General features: G+C 36.3%; 1 long non-coding RNA gene across 1 annotated transcript in view; it reads right to left on the bottom strand.

Annotated features, from left to right (window-relative positions):
- The window catches only part of LOC121403054, a 37954-nt gene that overhangs the window by 10693 nt on the left and 6935 nt on the right, over window positions 1-20326 (bottom strand). The gene's annotated exons all lie outside the window — the stretch shown is intronic.

Genomic DNA, 20326 nt, shown 5'->3' on the forward strand with positions numbered 1-20326 from the left:
ATTAAGGGCTCTATTTATAAGGTGCCAGTAGTAATTTTATACTTTCACAGCACATCAGTGGTTTCCGTTGACCTTGTTATTTCCTATTTACAAATATTGAAAACGTTTCCATTGAAGTCAGAGAGAAGTGAACTAGCTTCTAGTTACTAATACTGATAGTTAATAGATTTCAGTGTAAATTTTTGTGTGGTCCCATTATTTTCACAGCATTTTAAGTTATAACTGCTGATCACTGAATATTACAATACTGACTTCGTCTGTCACTTTGTATAGCAGTTCTTTATCTTCTCATAGGAAATTATAGAATTTCACCCAGTCTGAGCTTGCAAGTAATCTCAGAATAATTTTGACTAGTAGAAATTGTAAGGTTGTGCCTTTATATATACAGTATATATACAGTATATATATGTCATTCACATTGATTGTGTTTTTTTATTCTACTGTTTTTTGTTCAAGCTAAAGAGGTATATTTGTAATTATGTATATTTTATAGTAATATTTACATATATATATATATATATATATATATATATATAAAATGAAATGCATCTAAGAATAAAATAACACTGTTTTATTCACTGGAAAATGGTGTGCGAGACCTTCTATCTTTTTGTATAACCAAAATTGACCAACGCACCCAAAGTAATCAAAAATCTGGTAAGAGTGCATACACACAAAGACTTTATATATATATATATATATATATATATATATATATATATACATATATATCTATCTATCTATCTATATATATATATATATATATATATATATGAATCATATGCAATATTTGGACAAACAATCCCTGTTTTGTTATATAGTTGAAAGTTGTAAATCATAACTAAATGTGATTTCTTTTTTATAAATAGTTCCTACTGTCTAAGAAACAGTAAAGAACTAATTAAAGATTATATGACACAAATAACCATAAGGATCAAAAAATAAAGGCCAATAACACATGATCTTAGACTAATACCCTTACCTGCATAATACTAAGGGTAAAGGTACTCAGGGAGATGTTGAGCATTTTAGAGCTTCATAAAGAGGGGCCAAAAAAATGTTTAGCCCTATATGGATTAAAATGTACAAAGTTTGCCCAAGTGCAGTAACCCATAGCAACCAATATGTTTTTTCTTATAAAGTGGTGACAACTAAATGCTACCGGCTAATTGTATGCTACTGATAATTAGACCAGTAACAAACATTGCATCTTTTATTGCATAACCCCACAACGCTGCATTTTGAGCCCCCCTCCCACAGGCAACAGAAGGCTTGGGAGACAACATGTTTGAAAATGCTCTGTGTGCCATTAACACAACAGTTTGGTTGTAACACCATCTTTACATTCTATACAATTCCTTTTGCTAAACTGTTTTTCCTTGCAGCTTATCATAACATTGTGGAGCAAGATAAGGATCAGAACCCTCATTTTGTAAAGGGGAAGGTTAGTTGATTTTTATGGTTTTCAGATTATTTCCCTTCCTGCCTATTTCTGGCCTGAAACTCTTAACAGTTACTATCTATTTTTTGGATGAACTGGTCCAGAAAAGCTAACACCAGAAAACTGTATTCTTATTTGTTATTGCTTTTATTTCTATTCAGGCACTCTAGTATTCACTTTCCATTCTGACAGCAACCACATAGCTGTAAACAGTCTAATTATGACAACAGCACAACAACAAAAAGTCTAAATAATAATAACAAAAACCTGACAACATTTTGATATTTTTTTTAAAGGACAAGGAAAGCCAAAAAAATAAAATCCCATTTTTACTTTCTTTAATGAAAAATAAATCTATTTCCAATATACTTATTATGCATATGAGTGAGTGGGATTATGCATGAGTGAGTATCGTTTATGTATGTATTGTTTAAATGACATGTAAACACCCCATAAAAATTTAATCAGTGAACTGCCTCTTTGAAATCTTTAGATAACTGCCTGATAATTTATAAATGAGTGAGCAGGATTATGACAGATTATGCATGAGTGAGTGGGATTATGCATGAGTGAGCAGGATTATGCATGAGTGTTTACATGTCCTTTAAACAATACAAAAACTATAAAATCCACATTAGATTACATGACAACACAGGACCCAGTGCAGTCTGTCTATTCTGATTATTAATCAGTCTTGCTGTATCGGCTTATCGCAAGATATTATTTTAATTGCTGTTTTGATAATTTATGACGATCCCTAAGCAGCCCAGACCTCACTGAGCATGTGCACAGTCTTGTCTTTCAAAGATGTATAACATAGTTACAAGATACTGACCCCCTGTGGCCAACTTTGAAAGCATAAATCATTTGTTCAATTAGGCTTTGTGGTGCAGTAAATTCATGTTTATGTTTAGTATACAAAATACATATTTTCTAGCCTTATTATATTTTAGACTTTCCTTGTCCTTGAAACCATCCTGTACCACCCAAAACAAGCTTTTTTCCAAATCACAAACCGGATTCTCACACAATTCATATGCAACATTGTATGCATGCGTGTGATTTCACTTCCACTTCTAGGACACCCCACCTATGCTGCTGGATTTAATAGGAAAGTATCCAGCAGCAGAGGAAGTGTGGGGGGGGCTCTGAATTTTTTCATGTAGGACATTAGTGAATCTTTATATTCTTTATATTCACATTCTTCTTTAACAGCCTCATTAAAATGAACAAAACAATGTTAAAACCAAGGTTTGCAGCAAGGTTCCCAGATTGAGCACCACCAGTAAACACACACGGATTTTGCAACATTGTATCCATTGTTGTCAAAAGAGTATACATCCATAACATTGGTTCAATTAATGCATCACTAATGAACAACCCTACAATAATATAACTTTATTGGACAGTCCTGAAAATGACAATTTAATGGTACAAAATCTTATCATATATGGCCAACTTAATTCTCTGTCCTAGGGGTGCTAAAATTATAATTTAACTCCATATTCTAAATCCCTTTAGACTTAAAACTGAAATGTGTGTATTTGCAATGTAACAGAACAACAGTCACCTCTCTATTTTGTCCTATTTAAATAAGCCATTTTCTAGTAACACACCCCAGTGAATTGTTTAACACACCACAATAGTCCTCCTTACATTTAACATCATGGAATGTTTGGTGCTATTTTCAGTATAGTCTCTCCTGTGGGAGGGCAATTCAGATGATCTTGTCTTGCTTTGAGAGACATATTGCAGAGGCAACACCTTCTAATTTGTTTGTACCCGCTCATTATTTCCAGCTTTTAGAACAGTTAAGCCTCCAAATTTCCTCACCACGTTTGAACATTTGTTACTTCTTTCTTTTACTCAATTCATTTTTTTTATCATAAATTAAAATGTTACAAGGGACACTGACGAAGTAATAAAAGCCACAAAACTCTGGTAAATATTTAATAAAACTGATATTATATTAAACTATTATTTTTGATTTTCTTTTAGATTTGTAGATGTTCTACTATTCATTGCAATTATTTCCCTTCTGCAAAAGTATATAATCTGGTAGTTGGGCAATCCAGGTTGATTTCACTATAAAGCTGGCAGTACACATTACTTAGGTCAATTTAATACAATTTGATCATTTCCAATCATGTAGTATGGTTATCAGTCAATGTGTGCTCCGCCAGTAAAACAATATTCCAAAAAAGAAAAAAAGAGAGAAAGCCGAGTTGGCCATTAACCTACAGCACGGACTGACTGGTACTGTTGGGCAGTGAGGCTCTCCAATGCAAATACAATTATGAACAGGGACAACAAATTAACTACAAAGAAAGAGTTTCGTTAAATGGGAAGGCTGTCTCCCATAGACTCCATTTTATCCAAATGATCCAAAATTTTAAAAATGATGTCCTTTTTCTCTGTGATAATAAAATAACACCATGTACTCAGTCCAAACTAATATATAATAAATACTTATTGGAAGCAAAATCAGCCTTTCAGGTTTATTTAATGTTGACATGATTTTCAAGTAGACTGAAGGTATGAAGATCCAAATCACAGAAAGATCCGTTATCCAGAAAACCCCAGTAAATTTGCGAAACTTTGAAAAAATTCGCCAGCGCCCACAATTTTTTCTCACTCCAAATGTTCCAAAGTTTCTAGGGGGTTCAGAAGATTCTTACTTCCTGTTGGATGTTGCTGATGTTCCGATTTAATCCTTTCAGAGCTAGCTCTTTGATTCATACCACATATTGCCATGTAAACAACATATGGTAAACATCATGACTCGAAGCAGACTGGAAACATAGAATTTATGGTGCCAGCACTATGGTCTTTTTAGGCAATCACCATAGATACTATGTTGCACAGCAATTAAAGGATTTCACGATTATTTTTATTGTTGTTAGAGTAGTAGGAGTAGCAGTAGCAGTACAATGTAGTACATGTATAGGATCTGTTATCTGGAAACCCGTTATCCAGAAAGCTTCAAATTACTGGAAGGACATCTCCCATAGACTCCACTTTCATAAAATAATGCTAATTTTTAAAAATGATTTCCTTTTTCCCCATAATAAGAAAACTGTACTTGAGCTCAACTATTTTGTAGAATGGTGCTCCTATTTGAAAACCTGAGATAAAAAAGAAGATTAGCACAGCGGAGTACCCAGGCGCCATCTTCTGTCCATTAAAATACACTTAGGGGCATTTTTATTATGCTGTATAAAAACAGCGGAATAATAAGCAATGTAAAATAACTTTGGCAAGCCTGGTGTTCACATGATGTAAACCTTCCTTTATAAATTCGCCATGTATTTTCACAGCTTTTTACACTGTTTTCCTGCATATTTAATTCTATGCAGCATAATAAATATGTCCCTTAGTGTCTCACCGCTGACATGTAGCCTGCAGGTGCAATTGGAGCTAGTTAGGAATCCGCTTCAACTGTGCATGCGTCTGCAGGGTCCATGTCACTGAACAGACCCAAAGGCTAGAAAAAAGAATGGCGCCTGGGAACTCCACTGCACTGCTTTGCATTTTTAGATCAGGTTTTCAAACAGGGAGATTTTTTTTACGTAATAGACTGTGCGGCAAGATGTGATATCAATCAAGTAATATCCCGTTTTTTACATTTTCTTATCTGCTAATTTCATTTTAATTTCTTGCTGCTCCATCCTGTTCCAGTCATGCATATTTCTCTATACATGTCGTGATCATTTCTATTTCTAATAGCAGGACTCATTTATAGGTTCTTAAGTGGTATATTTTAGCTTCCCATGTGATATTTTGCAGGCTGTTACATTATTGGCTGCTTTGTTTAAGAAGTTGCACATGCGCTAGAAAATGAATGTATTTCTTTACCAGCTAAGCCTAGAGTTACAGTTGTAAACAAACCCAACACAATGTGCTCAATAATATTCTCAGTGTTTGAACTTTGTACAAATTGCCCCAGAGGAACATTTTACAAATCAGTTGTGGGGTCATGGTTTCTGCATTGCACGAACTCAGTCCCTACATATCTAGGGTTTTTTTCTTTTTTACAGATAACCCTAAGAAAAAAGAAATTTAATGAGCTTTAATTCCTGCGTTTACTTTTTTTATTGACAATTTATGATTGCATAAGATGTAGAAAGGAAAGCAGTGCTACAATTAGTATTGTGTGCTGTCATGTTTCTGCCACAAGGCCATACCTTTGTTATGCATATATAATTACAGTTTCCTTTTAAGGCAGAAAAGATATTTTAGGAATATGCATATTTTGTTTTTAAGGGAAAATGTTTGTTTGTCATTTATTTTACATTTCCCCTTACATTTTTACTAATAAAAAAAACAATGCATAGCTTATTTAGTTTACAAAAAATTACTATATATATAGATATAGATATAAATAGAGATAGAGAATGAATATATATAGTACAGGTATGGGGTCCGTTATAAGGAAACCTATTATCCAGGAAGCTTAGAAGAACGGAAAGGCTGACTCCATTTTATCCAAATAATCCAAAATTTTCTCTGTAATAATAAAACAGTAGCTTGTACTTGATCCCAACTAAGATATAATTAATCCTTATTGGAGCCAAAACCAGCCTATTGGGTTTATTTAATGTTTACATTATTTTCTAGTAGAGGTAAGGTATGAAGATCTAAATTACAGAAAGATCTGTTATCCAAAATACCCCAGGTCCTGAGCATTCTGAATAACAGGTCCCATACCTGTACCCCCTATTGTAAAATGCAAGGATATTATAAGTCACTGAGGAATCATGGTTAAGTTTAATATCCTCATATATATGTGGCAGACTCTGTGTTATATATCTTGATCAGGGCCGGGACAGTTTGGCCAGGCACCCCAGGCAACGGGACCAGTCGTGTTGCCCCCTCCACTAAGTGAGTGTATACGAGCGCGCTGACAGCCAAGTCACGGCGCATTCACGCTGACAGGGGTATCACTGTGCATGTGCTCTGACAGTCACATCATGGCGCATGCGCGCTGACAGCTGTTTAGGTGCCGCAGTCGCACAGAGGACAGGACTCCAGACCGGACTGGGGTAGGCAGCAGTTACGCCACCTTCAAGCAGGGGTTAAAGGTCTGCAATGCGCAATAAAAATACGCAATGCAATAAAAGCCTAATGCAGAATATTACATTGGAAAGTGAATTTTTATTTGCAAATTTTATTACATTCCCCCCTACTCAGTAGTACGGGCACAGTTTTGCCCCAGTGCAGTAACCTATAGCAACCAGTTACTATATTTCATTAATCTATTGCAGTTAAAATAATGGAAGGAAATATATGAATGTACAACATCAGATTATTCTTTTGGGGTTGTAGAATATTATGGGTACAAAAGGGAGGAGTTCCTACCCAACAAATGATGGGTATTTTACGGAGTTGAAGCCAGGGTAGATTAGTAGTATGTCCAGACTTTTGGAGTGTTAAAATATGGATGGTTGTTACAAGGTAATGAACTAGTGTAGACTTTGTTCAGAATACTGTTTTTATAATGTATTTCTCTTTCTTTATTTAGCACAGACATATTCCACAGTGCTTTACAGAGGTTATACATTCCTCACATCAGTCTCTGCCCAAGTGGAGCTTACAATCTAAACTCTATCACATGTATACACACACAATATGGTCAATTTTATCCAGAATGAAATAACTGTATATTCCTAGAGTGTGGGAGGAAATCAGAGTAACCTCAGGAAACCCACACAGGCGAGGGAAGAGCGTTAGCGTTATCTGTCAGGCTTAGCCACTAAGGTGTCACTGGCAGATAGGAGCCTATACGCTGAATAACCTGGACTAACTATAAACGGCAGCTCTGACACTGCAAGCCGTGGTAAGGCGAATGTAGGGTTTCATAAACAAGACGAAATAACAAAACAGTTTAAAGGAGAAGAAAAGCTACTAAAGCAGTTTATTGCCAATAGATTAGCCACCTCTTGTATACAGTAGATATTCTGAGACGATTTGCAGTTGATTTTGATTTTTTATTATATGTTTATTTTAGCTATTTAGCTTTTTATCCAGCAGCAGGTCTCCAGTTTGCAGTTTCAGCAACTTACCACTTTAACATACTAAAAGTTAACTTAACTAAGTTAAGGTGAACCGCCCCTTTAATGGTCTCTTCAAGCAACCAGATACTCGAAATTGCATTCAGGAGGGAATGAGTTAGTGCTAGTGCTTTGCCTAACAAGTTCTCTCTGCTGCAGTTAATTAACTTCAAATATCTTCCCAAACCTAGCCTGGAATGAGAGTATTGGCCAGCCAATGCACACATAGCTTCCTTCAGTCACTTCCCCTGCCATCACATGACACTATTTATAAACTGTGTATTTCCATCCAATTCACAATGTCTCCAGTCTGCTAGAATATAAAGAAGAGGTGGATGACAAACTTCCAAAAACAACTAAAGCCCAGTTTCTTTCCAGACTGCAGCAAGACAAATTTCACCAAGACAACAATGCAACAGTACCTTTTCATTTTGGATTGGCCTAATCTTGGCACACACACAGTTTCCACATTCTCTTAATTACAGATTTGTATTAATAATTAAATAATTAATTAAGCAGAGTCAAACCAATATAACTAAAAATTATCTAAATTAAATCTTACAGACAGATTATATAGTCACTTAATATCACTTAAATTATCACTTGACAATGACAAAGTTATTAAGGAGGGAAAACATAGGGTGCAGAATAATAAAAAAGCTATATTTCCTTCACTTACGGAGGAAGAACTGTCATCTGCACTTAAAGGAGTGGTTCACATTTACGTTATCTTTTAGTATGTTATCGAGTGGCTAATTTTAAGCAGATTTACAATTGGCCTTCCGTTTTTCTTTTTTTATAGTTATTTAAATAATTTACCTTCTTCTTCTGATGCTTTCCAATGAGGGCCACTTACCCCATGTAAAAAAACAAATGCTCTATAAGGGTTAGTTCACCTAACCGAACTGCCTCAGCGCTAATGCACAGGAAAACACGTTTTCGGTTCGGGGAGATTGTCGCTCAGAAGACGAGGCGATTAGTCGCCATGCAACAAAATCTCCCCGAATCTCCTCGTGTGAACTAACCCTACACATTTCTTGTCATTGCTACTTTGTATTACTCATGGCTGCAACGCCATCCTCTCCTATTCATATTCCAGTCTCTTAGTCAAGTCAGTGCATGGTTGCTAGGGTAATTTGGACCCTAGCAACCATATAGCTGAAATTGCAAACTGCTGAATGAAAAGCTAAATAATTTAAAAACCACAAATAATACAAAATGAAAACTAATTACAAACTGTTTCAGAATATCACTCTCTACATCATACTAAAAGTTAATTTAAAGGTGAACAACCCCTTTTACTAGAGACATTAATACCAGCTCCTTGTCTAATAAAAAGCTAAACAGGCCTAGTACAATGAACTGTGCAACTAGCAGAAGCTAGGCAAGCAACACAGTGATTCAGTATAATAGGAACACAACGATTAAGTATGATATACAATCATTTTTAGGATACCCTACACCTACAATATTCAAAGATGCTACAAATTAGCTGGAGGTGTTCTATTCATTTGCATTATATTCCTGCAAATAAAGGATACACAGCTCCTTGCGCCAATCCTGATGTAAAACACTGCATTACTCAAATACAATTTCTCATCGAAGAAAACAAATAAAGTGCCAGTTTAGCTCATGGTTCACCAGCTCAAAGTAACGTAATTATAGAGGAAGCAGGTTTGCTTCCTCTATAGCCAACAAGAAATCCCAGCCGCTCTCTTACCTGCAGCAGGGAAGCAGAGCACGGGCCAGATAGTGGGCGGAGTATGTGGGGAGTGGGTGGAGTCTGGGTGGGGAGTGAGCGTTATCTGGGCATAAGATGGGAGGAGGCGGGAAGTGGATGGGAGGAGGCAGGAAGTGGGTGGGAGGATGGGGATCAGAGTGCACTGGGCCTCTCTGAAGATTTTTTTGCAGGGGGACACGGCTCACTCTAGTTACCCCACTGTTCAAAACTACTCTGGATGGACCTATGATAGGGCTTTCATTGACCCCCACTGAAATGAGGAAGATCTCTGCAAGTGCTGGTGTTGGTGGTGATGCCATTTAGGAGCTCCAGGCTTTCTGCAGTGACTTACAGAGATTAAACTCATACAGGTGAGACACTGCAGAGGACCAGGAAAGCAGAAGACCAGGCTTCCAGACACAATGCAGGATGGACAATCATTATCCAGACCAGAGCTCAGGGAAGGCAGCAATTGTCTGAGTCTGTATCAAGGGCAAGTGTCAGGGCAAGCAGCAAATCAGTAGAAATAAGGTCAAAAACTAGGCAGATAGCAGAATAACTAATAAATCAAAGAAGGTGCTCTATAAGTGCCAGGTTGGGCAACACTCATGGAGGAGATCAGCTTTAAATAGGGAATTTAATGGCACATTACTGAGGCACGCAGATATGTAGGTATTAGAAAGAAAACAAAGCTGTAACCCTGCACTGACCTCTGCTTCATTTCATAGGTTTTTATGAGTGAGAGATCAGAGGGTGAGTCAGAGTTTCATTTGTGTGTGGGTAGAAACCATCTGTTGGAGACTTTCTAACAGCCAAATAAACAACACTTTGCAGGCTGCCTGGTCATATAGCAATGTTGATCTCATCTCACTGAACAATCACCTTAAGTTTTATCTACAGTAGCATTACTCAACCCACAAACATGAAATCCTGGTTTGAGCAGATCATCTTTCTAATAGGAACCTTCTTCACAGACTCCTAAAAACTCAAACAAATGTGTGTGTTTAGTTGTTTCCAAGTGGCAAGAACATCTTTTACTAATCTTCAGAAATCTCTTTGGAAATCTGTGTACCTCAAGGGGGCAGAGCTGCACGTTCGCCATAAACTCTGTTTTGAAATATAACTGTGTAGGTGCAATACAAATTATAAACAAGGCTGCTGTTTAGAGGGATTCAGTATGAGACAAACTCAGTTGTGTACAAATTTCTTCTTCCACAGTAGATGGTGGTAAGTCACTAAAGTATGTTGGTATATTGCTTTACACTGGCATTTCCTGAGTCTGTGAAAACTAGGAAAAGCCTATAAACAGTATAATTTTGACCATGGAACAAAATAGTTTCATTACCTCTCAAAATTGTAGGCTAAGGGTGGTGGCACATATGGCTACTTGGGGAGATTAGCCACGTCGGCTAGAATGTAAATCGCTGACGGAATGGCACTCGGATCGATTTGCTTTCAGAAGATGCCTCACAAGGAATCTTCGGGCGACTTCAGAAAGCCAAAGCAATCTGAGTGCCATCCAGCCGGTGATTTACATTCTAGCCGGCAGGAAGGCATTTCGGGAAGATTAGTCGCCCAAAGAAGAGGCAATTTGTTGCTGGGCGACTAATCTCCCCAAGTAGCCACGTGTGACAACACCCTAAAATAAAAACAAGGCCTTTTGCTCTACAGACACTTCACTAACGTACAGTAGGCTATGATACGATAGAGCATCACCTATAGAAACCCCTGCTGAACTGTATAGTCCAATATCTTCCATTCCTCTGCCACAAGCTCTGCATTCTGAGGTCTCAAGGGCAACGCTGTGACTTCTGGTCTAAACAAGACTAGTATCCATAAATTAGATCTCACGAGACACACACACAACATTAAACTTACAACGATGCACACAAAGCAGCCTTTATTCTTAACTACATATATTTACAACATTTTAATAAAAGGACATTGTGGTGGGACTTGCTAGAGGACAGATTATGATTCATCTGGAACATCTAATAATTGTGTGATTGTTACGTGCCAAAGCAAGAGAGGGATAAATCACACATAGAATGGTATGTGAAACAAACTAGTTATTTTTCTTGAGTGTAAGCTGTCACAACAACATAAATCACACACATTATAAAATATATATATATATACATATATATATACATACATATACATATATATATATATATATATATATATATATATATATTTATTGTATATTTTTCACTGCTGGGGGTAATTTACTTTAAAGACAGCAGTCTCCACAATCTCAATCTGCCATTTTCACTTGGTAGTTTCTGCAAATTGCTGAAGGTCTCTGCACTCCCTTTCAGTCATAGCTGTGTTTATGAGGGGTGGAAGCATGAGACACATAGGGGGTTATTTACTAAACTCCGAATGCAAAAATCACGAAACATTTGTGTGTTTTTTTTTATAAAATCTAACTTTTAAAAATATCACTAATTTTTTGGAATGTATTAAACCCTGTGGATGGAAAAGTTTGAATCTGAAAATCCAGCATCTGTCGAGGTTGCATCTATAAGTCAATGGGAGAAGTCCCAATGAATTTTTGATGTGGGCTGGGTTTCGGGCAATACCCCAAAGTTTTCAGAGTTTTCGGGTGAAAATTACGAAAAAAAATTACGAAAAAATAGCGAAAATCGGATGAAGAAGTCCAAAAAATTGGTGAAAATCTGACTTTTTCCCGCAAAGCAAATTTTCGGGAAAATGTAATAATAAATAAGCGTAAAAAACCCGAGCGGATTTGCTGCAGCTATGCAATTTCGAATATATATCTTAAGGGAGTCCCAAATAGGTAGAATTCTAGGGATTTCTGAATTTTGTTCCAGGAATTCCTTTATTACAACTTCTACATCCTTTTGGTTGTCCAGAATGTTCAACCACACTGGATGTATAGTGAGGCGAGGTCTACCCGGCTTATGTAGTGTAGTGAGCTTAATTTGGAGGGCGGCGTGGTCAGATATACCTCTAGGGAGATAGCAGGTAAATGTGATGTGAGGAACCGCAGCAGCATTCACAAAGGCCAGGTCTATCCTAGAGAGCGCCTGTTGGGCAACTGTGTGCAGGAGTATAGCTTTTTGGCTGGGTTTGTGACTCGCCAGATATCCAGCAACTCTAGTGCTTGAATCATTCTGCTGAGCCTGGTGTGTTGCGGGGGTGGCCTGTCTAAACGCTTTAACAGTCTATCTATCTCTGGACACATGACTTCATTAAAATCCCCTGCTGTTATAACCAAGGCATGTGGGTATTGAAGTAGTTGGTCAGCTAGGCATTGAATTACCCGGGTATCAAATGGTGGGGGGATATAGATATTCGCCAGCAGAACTTCTCGGGAATGAATGTGACCATGCAGGAAAATATATCTGCCTTTAGGATCAGATTTAATGCTACCAAAAACAAAGGGAACAGATTTACTGATTAGAATGGACACCCCTGAGGAATGAGTCGAGTAGTCTGCATGGTATGCCCAACCCACCCAGGGTCTTCTCAGTGCCATTACCTTAGATCCTGTTAGGTGGGTTTCCTGCAGGAATGCAATGGAGGTGGCATGTCGCTTCAGGAAATCCATTACCAGTCTACATTTTATTGGTCAGTTCAGACCCCTTACATTCCAACTAGTGAGGTTAATCGCCATTTTCCTGTCTACCCAGATGTAACACCATATATACCTTAAACATTGCGGTACATATCAAAGAATTTCTTTGATAAAAAAAAAAAAAAAGTCACAACTTGGAAAAAAAAATTAACCCGCAGCTTCAGATATCCGGGACATACCAGGATACTAGCGGCATAGCTGTACATATAAATGAGAGACCAAGCCATGGTAATAGTATCGTTCCTTCGGAAAACTCAAAGAATCCCATTGTAGCTGACAGAAATAATGTCTATTCCTAGGCTGTGTGACAGTGCCCAGACGGGCGGAGGCAACAAAATAAAGTCTCCCGCAAGGCTTGATAAAAGGCATTCATGTACAGTACTCACATACAGAGCGCGGCATATCTGTAGAAATTATTAATTCTCTCCTCTTGCATCCAACCACTGGTTCAGATCCTGTGGTTAAAGTTTTCTTTTAAAGTAATTGAAATATAAAGTAGTGTTGCCCTGTACTGGTAAAATTTACGTTTGCTTCAGAAACACAACTCTAGTTTATATGCTGCGTAGTTATGGGGAAAGCTATTCAAACTGAAATAGAGCTAAATGGCACTGGTTACATAGTAGATAAGCTCTGTAGAATACAATGGTATTTTAAGAAGTTTACCTGTTACCTGCCATGTAACCATTTCTCCTTTTCCAGCTTGAATGGCTGCCCCTTGGCTACACAGCAGCTTTTTTTATATAAACGGTAGTAGTCATTCTGAGCTTTTACCAATGCAGGGCAACACTATATTATAATTTACTTACTTTACTTTAATTTTTTTTGAAGGTACTGTTCCTTTAAAAAAGGAAAAAGTATTTTTGTCAATGAATAATGAAGGGCTCATTTATCAACATTTAATTTGAATTGTTACTGACAACGTTTTTAGATTTTTTTGAGAGTTGATAGAATTCACTTTTTTTTCTCTTGTTTTTAATGGTTCAAGTTTTCTAGATTTGGGGTTTTTAATTACTAAGCACGAATTTGCATTTGGAAATGTTTTGTGTTTTTTCGAATTAAAAAAAAAATTACAAATTAATTTTGTTGATAAATAGGCCTCTAAATGTGCAGCAGAACAGTGCCTGCCAGGATGAGTCAAACTCATTCAGCTCAGCAAACGTATACAGTAGGGCTCATTTACTAACACAAGAGCAAGTGCTAAAATGAACATAAAAACTGGGCATGTGTTGATGTTATTCAAAAAGGTACTTGTACCTTACCTGCCATTAATTCTATTATTTTTTCATTTCTAATGCTGATACTTTAATCATTCTGGTCTCACTAAGTTCAAAGGTAAGTTCTTGTTTCTTCTTTAGGATGAGCCACATTTTACAACATTACATATTATCCCTGGTGTAAATAAATTTTGTCGCACCATTAAATTTCCCAGACAACCTTAATCAATAGGCACCTTTCATGTATGAGTCTGAAACTCCAGCACAATTAGTATTAAATGTTGCTGCAGGGCTGATGTGGGTATAGAAGCAGGAAAATGAGTAATGCCCTTCAAGCCGAGTGCTTTATTATCACACTTAATTACTCAGCACAAAGTAAAGCAAATATTTAGTAGGTAAAGTAGATACTGTATATCAGCCTCTAACCAGCTTCTGCTTTTATTGGTTCATGAGATATTCTCAAATAGTTTTTCACATGTTTTCAGCAGTGTGCCGATGGCAGAGGAAAGGGCAGATCAAATGGAAGCCGCTTATATATATATATATATATATATATAAAACCATTAGGCGGGGGTGCAATGAGGGTGTGACCACAAAATACATATAGTCAACTACAAGAGGTCCTCTGCACTCAACCCATCATCAATATATTTAAGACAGAGACATTTTGTGCATACTGCTACTAAAAAATGCCTTACCCTTTAAACAAAACAGGGATTGTTTGTCCATATATTGCAATATATTTAAGCTGGCCAACTATGTCAAAGTCATCCCATATCTGGCCAGTCCTACGCTTAATTTTCATCTGATTCATTAAGAATTCAATTGCTTAATTATACATTTTACAAAGGGACTAAGTTTTACCTGCAACTTACTATCTGCTTTCAAAGTAAAACTCCCAAACTTGGCTGCCCTTTTATTAGACACCAGTGGGATCACCTGACTATAGCTGGGAGGGGTGGGAGCTACAACATGGAGCTGGTTGTAACTATAACAAACAAGGGAAAGTTGTGCTCACCAGTCACCACTATTTTTAAAACCATTAGGCGGGGGTGCAATGAGGGTTGCACCCTCGCCTAATGGTTTTAAAAAAGCGTAGGACTGGCCAGATATGGGATGACTTTGACGTAGTTGGCCAGCTTAAATATATTGCAATATATGGATAAACAATCCCTGTTTTGTTTAAAGGGTAAGGCATTTTTTAGTAGCAGTATGCACAAAATGTCGCTGTCTTAAATATATTGATAATGGGTTGAGTGCAGAGGACCTCTTGTAGTTGACTATATATATATATATATATATATATATATATATATATATATATATATATATATATATATATATATATATATATATATAGGGTATTATCCTTTTTTAGTGTGTGCAGCAGCCCAACGGACTATATATATCTATATATATATCTATATATATATATCTATATATATATATCTATATATATATATCTATATATAAATATATATATATATATATATATATATATATATATATTCATACATAAAAGTTCCATATATACACTATGGGGCCAATTTACTAAAATTCCAATTTCTATTCTTTTCACTAAAAATGTTCTCAAAAAATTTGAGATTTATTAAGGGGCAGATTTATCAAGGATCGAATTGAAAGTTCGAATTTGAATTTCTAATTCAAAATTTCAAGATTTTTATGGGCAAAACTGTAAAATTCGACTAGGGAATTGTTAAAATCCGATATGAGTTTTTGTATAAATTCGAATTTGTTTTTCAAATTTATGATACACGGGCCCTTCAAATTCGACTATTTGCCACCCTAAACCTGCCGCATTGCTGTTTTAGCCCATGGAAGACGTCCTGGATCAATTTGGAGTTGTTTGTAGCCTTCCTGATATTTAAAGTTTTTTTTGAAGAAAAAACTCAAATCGAATTTTAAAAACATAAATCAAATACGATTTGAATTAGATTCAAAATTGCAGGTCAATCCTACTCACCTGAGTTTGAAAAATTCGATTTTTTATAATAAATTGCAATTGGTCGAATTTCGAGTTCATGGGAGTTTATGGGAGTTTAAAATAACTCCCATGAACTCGAAATTCGACCCTTGATAAATCTACCCCAAAGTGTAAAAAAACATGAATACAAAAAACTCTAATACAAAACTTTGCCAAGTAAAAGCAGTCAAGGTCCCAATAGTAACTTTTACCGAAAGACAATTTGGATTTTAGGATTCTCCCAGAAGGGCTCTCCTAGGGGGAATGAAATGAAAAGTCGCAAACATTATTTAAAATGGCGTCTTTGCAAACGTTTAGCACTGCTCGTAATGTAAAATCAGTCGCTGCCGAATATTAGATTGCGCATTATTGCTAAGTAAAGGTTTTGCATTAATGCCTGCTCTGGAGTTCTGTTAAATATTGTGTTACAAAAAACGCCTTGTGATTGCGAACTTAACTCTATACACTGCGAATGTTCGCAAAAGCCATTTCGCTCAAACTTTGCAATGAAGTCGTTGATGTCTGTAATTGATCAAGAATGATGTAAACATGGTCGCTATAGTTCGCATGCATCTTTGTGCAAGTTTTTTACACTAGCGAAACATATTACATCCCCCCATTAAAGTCTAAAGCTGCGGTAAATGTGTTTAGCAACTTTCTTTGTTTTCTATACTATTTTTGGTGTTCTTCTGCACATTCTAGTGGCATTTATGTGCTGGCATTTCTTTTGTTATTATGTATATAGATATCCATCTCCTGACACAATTACATTATTCATTAATGGGCTGCTTTACATTGTTCTTAATACCATTACAATGCAATACATGGTGTTTCCAGAAGCATTTGCAATTCAGAATGTTGAAGACAAAATATTACAGACGAAGTTCAATAGTTCACCACCAGGTGATCCAGCATAGAACATCACACACATTTTCTTTTTTCACTGTTTTCATTGAACTGAGCCCTTAATATTGAGACCCGCCAGAAATAATCTTTTGTAGGAGTCCCCATTTACAGTATGTCCATTATGAGAACATTATACATACACGTCAGGGTTTCATAAAACAGTACTTTAGTAATATCTGTAAAGAAAATAAAAGATTTATTTCCTTTATGATGTATTTTTGTCACACTTGCTAACCACCAAAACAGTTTCTTTTTGAGTCAAGGTGTTTGTATGGGAATTTCCAGTAATATTTTGCAGGTAACTGCAATCAGGCTTTAGTGTGCCTGTGGCATTAACAGTGCATAATATAGGAGCGGTATCATTTATCACAGGGCTTTTTTGTATTGATTAGGACTCATTTATGAAAGCAGCCATAAGTGCAGTAGTGCTAAAATGGCTGCAAATGTACTTATTAACACTATTTATTAAAGTTACTTGCACTCAGATTCCTTATTAGTGATGAGCGAATTTATTCGGCAGGTGCAAATTCTCGGCGAATCTCCGCTTTTGACGCCGCCTACAATTCTGACGCCGGCGACAATTCATAGGAGCCCATTGACTTTAATGAGCATCAGAATTGTCGCTGGCGTCAAAATAGTTTAGACGCCGGCGTCATAATTCATGTTTCTTGAATTTTTAGTAGGGATGCACCGAATCCAGAATTTGGCCTTTTTCAGCAGGATTCGGATTCGGCCAAATCCTTCTGCCTGGCCGAACCCGAACCCTAATTTGCATATGCAAATGAGGGGCGGGGAGGGAAAATCCATGACTTTTTGTCATAAAACAAGGAAGTAAAAAATGTTTTCCCCTCCCCACCCCTAATTTGAATATGCAAATTAGGATTCGGATTCGGTATTTGGCCGAATCTTTCACAAAGAATTCGGGGGTTCGGCCGAATCCAAAAGTAGGTTGCATCAATTTGCAGGAGACTTTTGCCAAAAGAATTGCACACGCAGGGTTGATTCTTGACCCTAAGCTGCTGTGAGGTGGCCACTGCCATTCTACCTCCTCTCTTCACACTGCTCTTACCTTTGACGCGTTGGTGTGGGTCTATGGGGTGAGCACATCGCTAGTGCAATTGTCCTCTGAAGAGCCAAATGTCCAGTTTCTTATCCAGAAATTTGGCTCTAAAGTTACCAAGAGCGTTTATTTATTTTTTTTGCGGCCCCTGCTAATTTAGGGGGCAGTTTCGAGATTTATTATAACCTGAATCTAGAAATAGCTCAAATCTGAAAATACTTTAGCTAAAACCTGTCGAGGTCATGTAAAAGTCAATGGCAGAGGTCCTTCTAGCCATTTGAAGATGTTTGTAGCCTTCATGATGTTTGGGATTTTTTCGGTGGGTTTTGCTTGGAAACTTGATTTTTTTGAACGATTAATTCAAGATTTAGGGTTTTACACCCTAAATTCACTGATTCAGGTTTTTTTCCATTCGAGTTTTTTCTTAAATCAGAAAACTTTGGAGTTGCGAGTTCATTCAAGGTATTAAAAAAACCCTCACAAATCTCTAAAACTCAACCTTTAGTGGATTATTTATCAAAGGTCGAATTTTAGAATTTCATATACCTCGAATGAACTCACAACTTAAATGGTTCCTAATTTTAAAAAAGCTTGAATCGGAAAAACTAGAATCAGCGAGTTCGGGGTTAACAACTTACTCGAAAATAAACTCGAATCACTTGAATTGATGGAGTTTTTGGGCAAAACCTTTGGGAAAAAACTCAAACTTCATGAATGTTATCAACATTTTCAAATAGTTCAAGGGACCTCTGTCATTGATTCCTACATAACCTTGACAGGTTTTACATGGTGTATATTCTAGCTATCTCTCAGGATCAGGGTATAATAAATCAAGTTTTTTTTGTTTTGTTTTTAAAAAAAGTCAAAAAATTTGAGTTTGTTTTTTAACTCAAAAATTTGCACAAATTTGCAAAAATCTGCCCCTTAGTGATCCTTCCATAAATGAGTCCCTTTATTTTAAAATATCAGTATTTAAAGGTTTACAAATCATATACATTTCATTTAAACATTTGTGATGGAAAAATTCCAAGGCATAAAATAATAAGGGGAGGGTTATTGTTTTTGCAAGCGTTCTTTCTAAGCCTCAGTAAAATACAATATAGAGACCACTCTTCTATGTTAGTGGAATTTGGCAAAATATTTTTAGAGCAAAGTGTTAAATGATGTCTCTTGATTTATATACAAGTTGTAGGACTGCGATCTTAAAGTGACTTAGAAATTAACTGAAGTCAATATACAGTTCTGAATATGCAGTTTTGTAATAACGGGTAGAGAAATTTACTGTCCAGATATCTGGCTTCTAGCTGACCTATACCAAGCAATCATTTAAAAAGCCTTATTAAAGGTTTGTTTAGGGCCAGTCAGACTGCAGAAGAAAAAATTTAATTCACAGTCTTTAAGGCCTATGGCGCATGTAAACGTTTGATTTGTATACAATATATTTTAGTATCCAAGGGTAATTAAAGAGATTCTGTTATGGGAAAAACATTTTTTTTTACAAAATGCATCAGTTAATTGCACTATTCCAGCAGAATCCTGTATTGGAATCTGTTTTTCAAAAGAGCAAACGATTTTTTTTTATATTTAGTTTTGAAACCTGACATGAGCTAGAAATGTTGTTAGTTTCTCAAGTGCCCTAAGTCACGTGACTCGTGCTTTACGGATGCACTGCAAGTTGGAGTGATATCAACCCCTCCCTTTCCTTCATTAACAGAACAATGGGTAGATAACCAGATACCAAGGAGCTGTATCTCTATTGCTAAAAATGCTCTCATGCATGTTTGATATGAGAATAGCACTCAATAGTAAAAATCTAATGGGGGAATGTAATATGCTTTGTTAGTGCAAAAAACTTCCCCAAAGACCATTGTAAATTTTAGCGACCATGTTATGTCCTTTTGACTGATTACAGACTTCAATGACTTCCTCGCAATAAAAAAACAATGTATTGATTATAAATATTTGTTGTCTACTGATATGATGTGAATTCTTGACAGTTGGTAGAGAAATTGCAAATTGCTAATGTTCATTGAAATATTAGGAGTGCTCCTTAACCATTTATCATGATGAGAATTCTGACATTTTAAATTCCAGTAATGCTATTTGCTGCATGTTTATCTACTAATGAATTCTAGATGCTTGCTAAATGAAATTACATTTTGTGATTCCAAATAATTCTGCAAAAACTTACATGGACAGTGTGTGACCTGTGGCACACTGGTGTGATTACTGTCTAGGAATGCAGACATCTAGCATTATATATCCTACTGACTTGGAATTTCAATCATTTTTTTGCAAGTAAAATCACAAAATGTTGCACCATTGCACTTAAGGCCAGTTTCTTAGC

Source organism: Xenopus laevis, chromosome 4L (genome assembly GCF_017654675.1).
Source record: "Xenopus laevis strain J_2021 chromosome 4L, Xenopus_laevis_v10.1, whole genome shotgun sequence".
Taxonomy (NCBI): Eukaryota; Metazoa; Chordata; class Amphibia; order Anura; family Pipidae; genus Xenopus; species Xenopus laevis.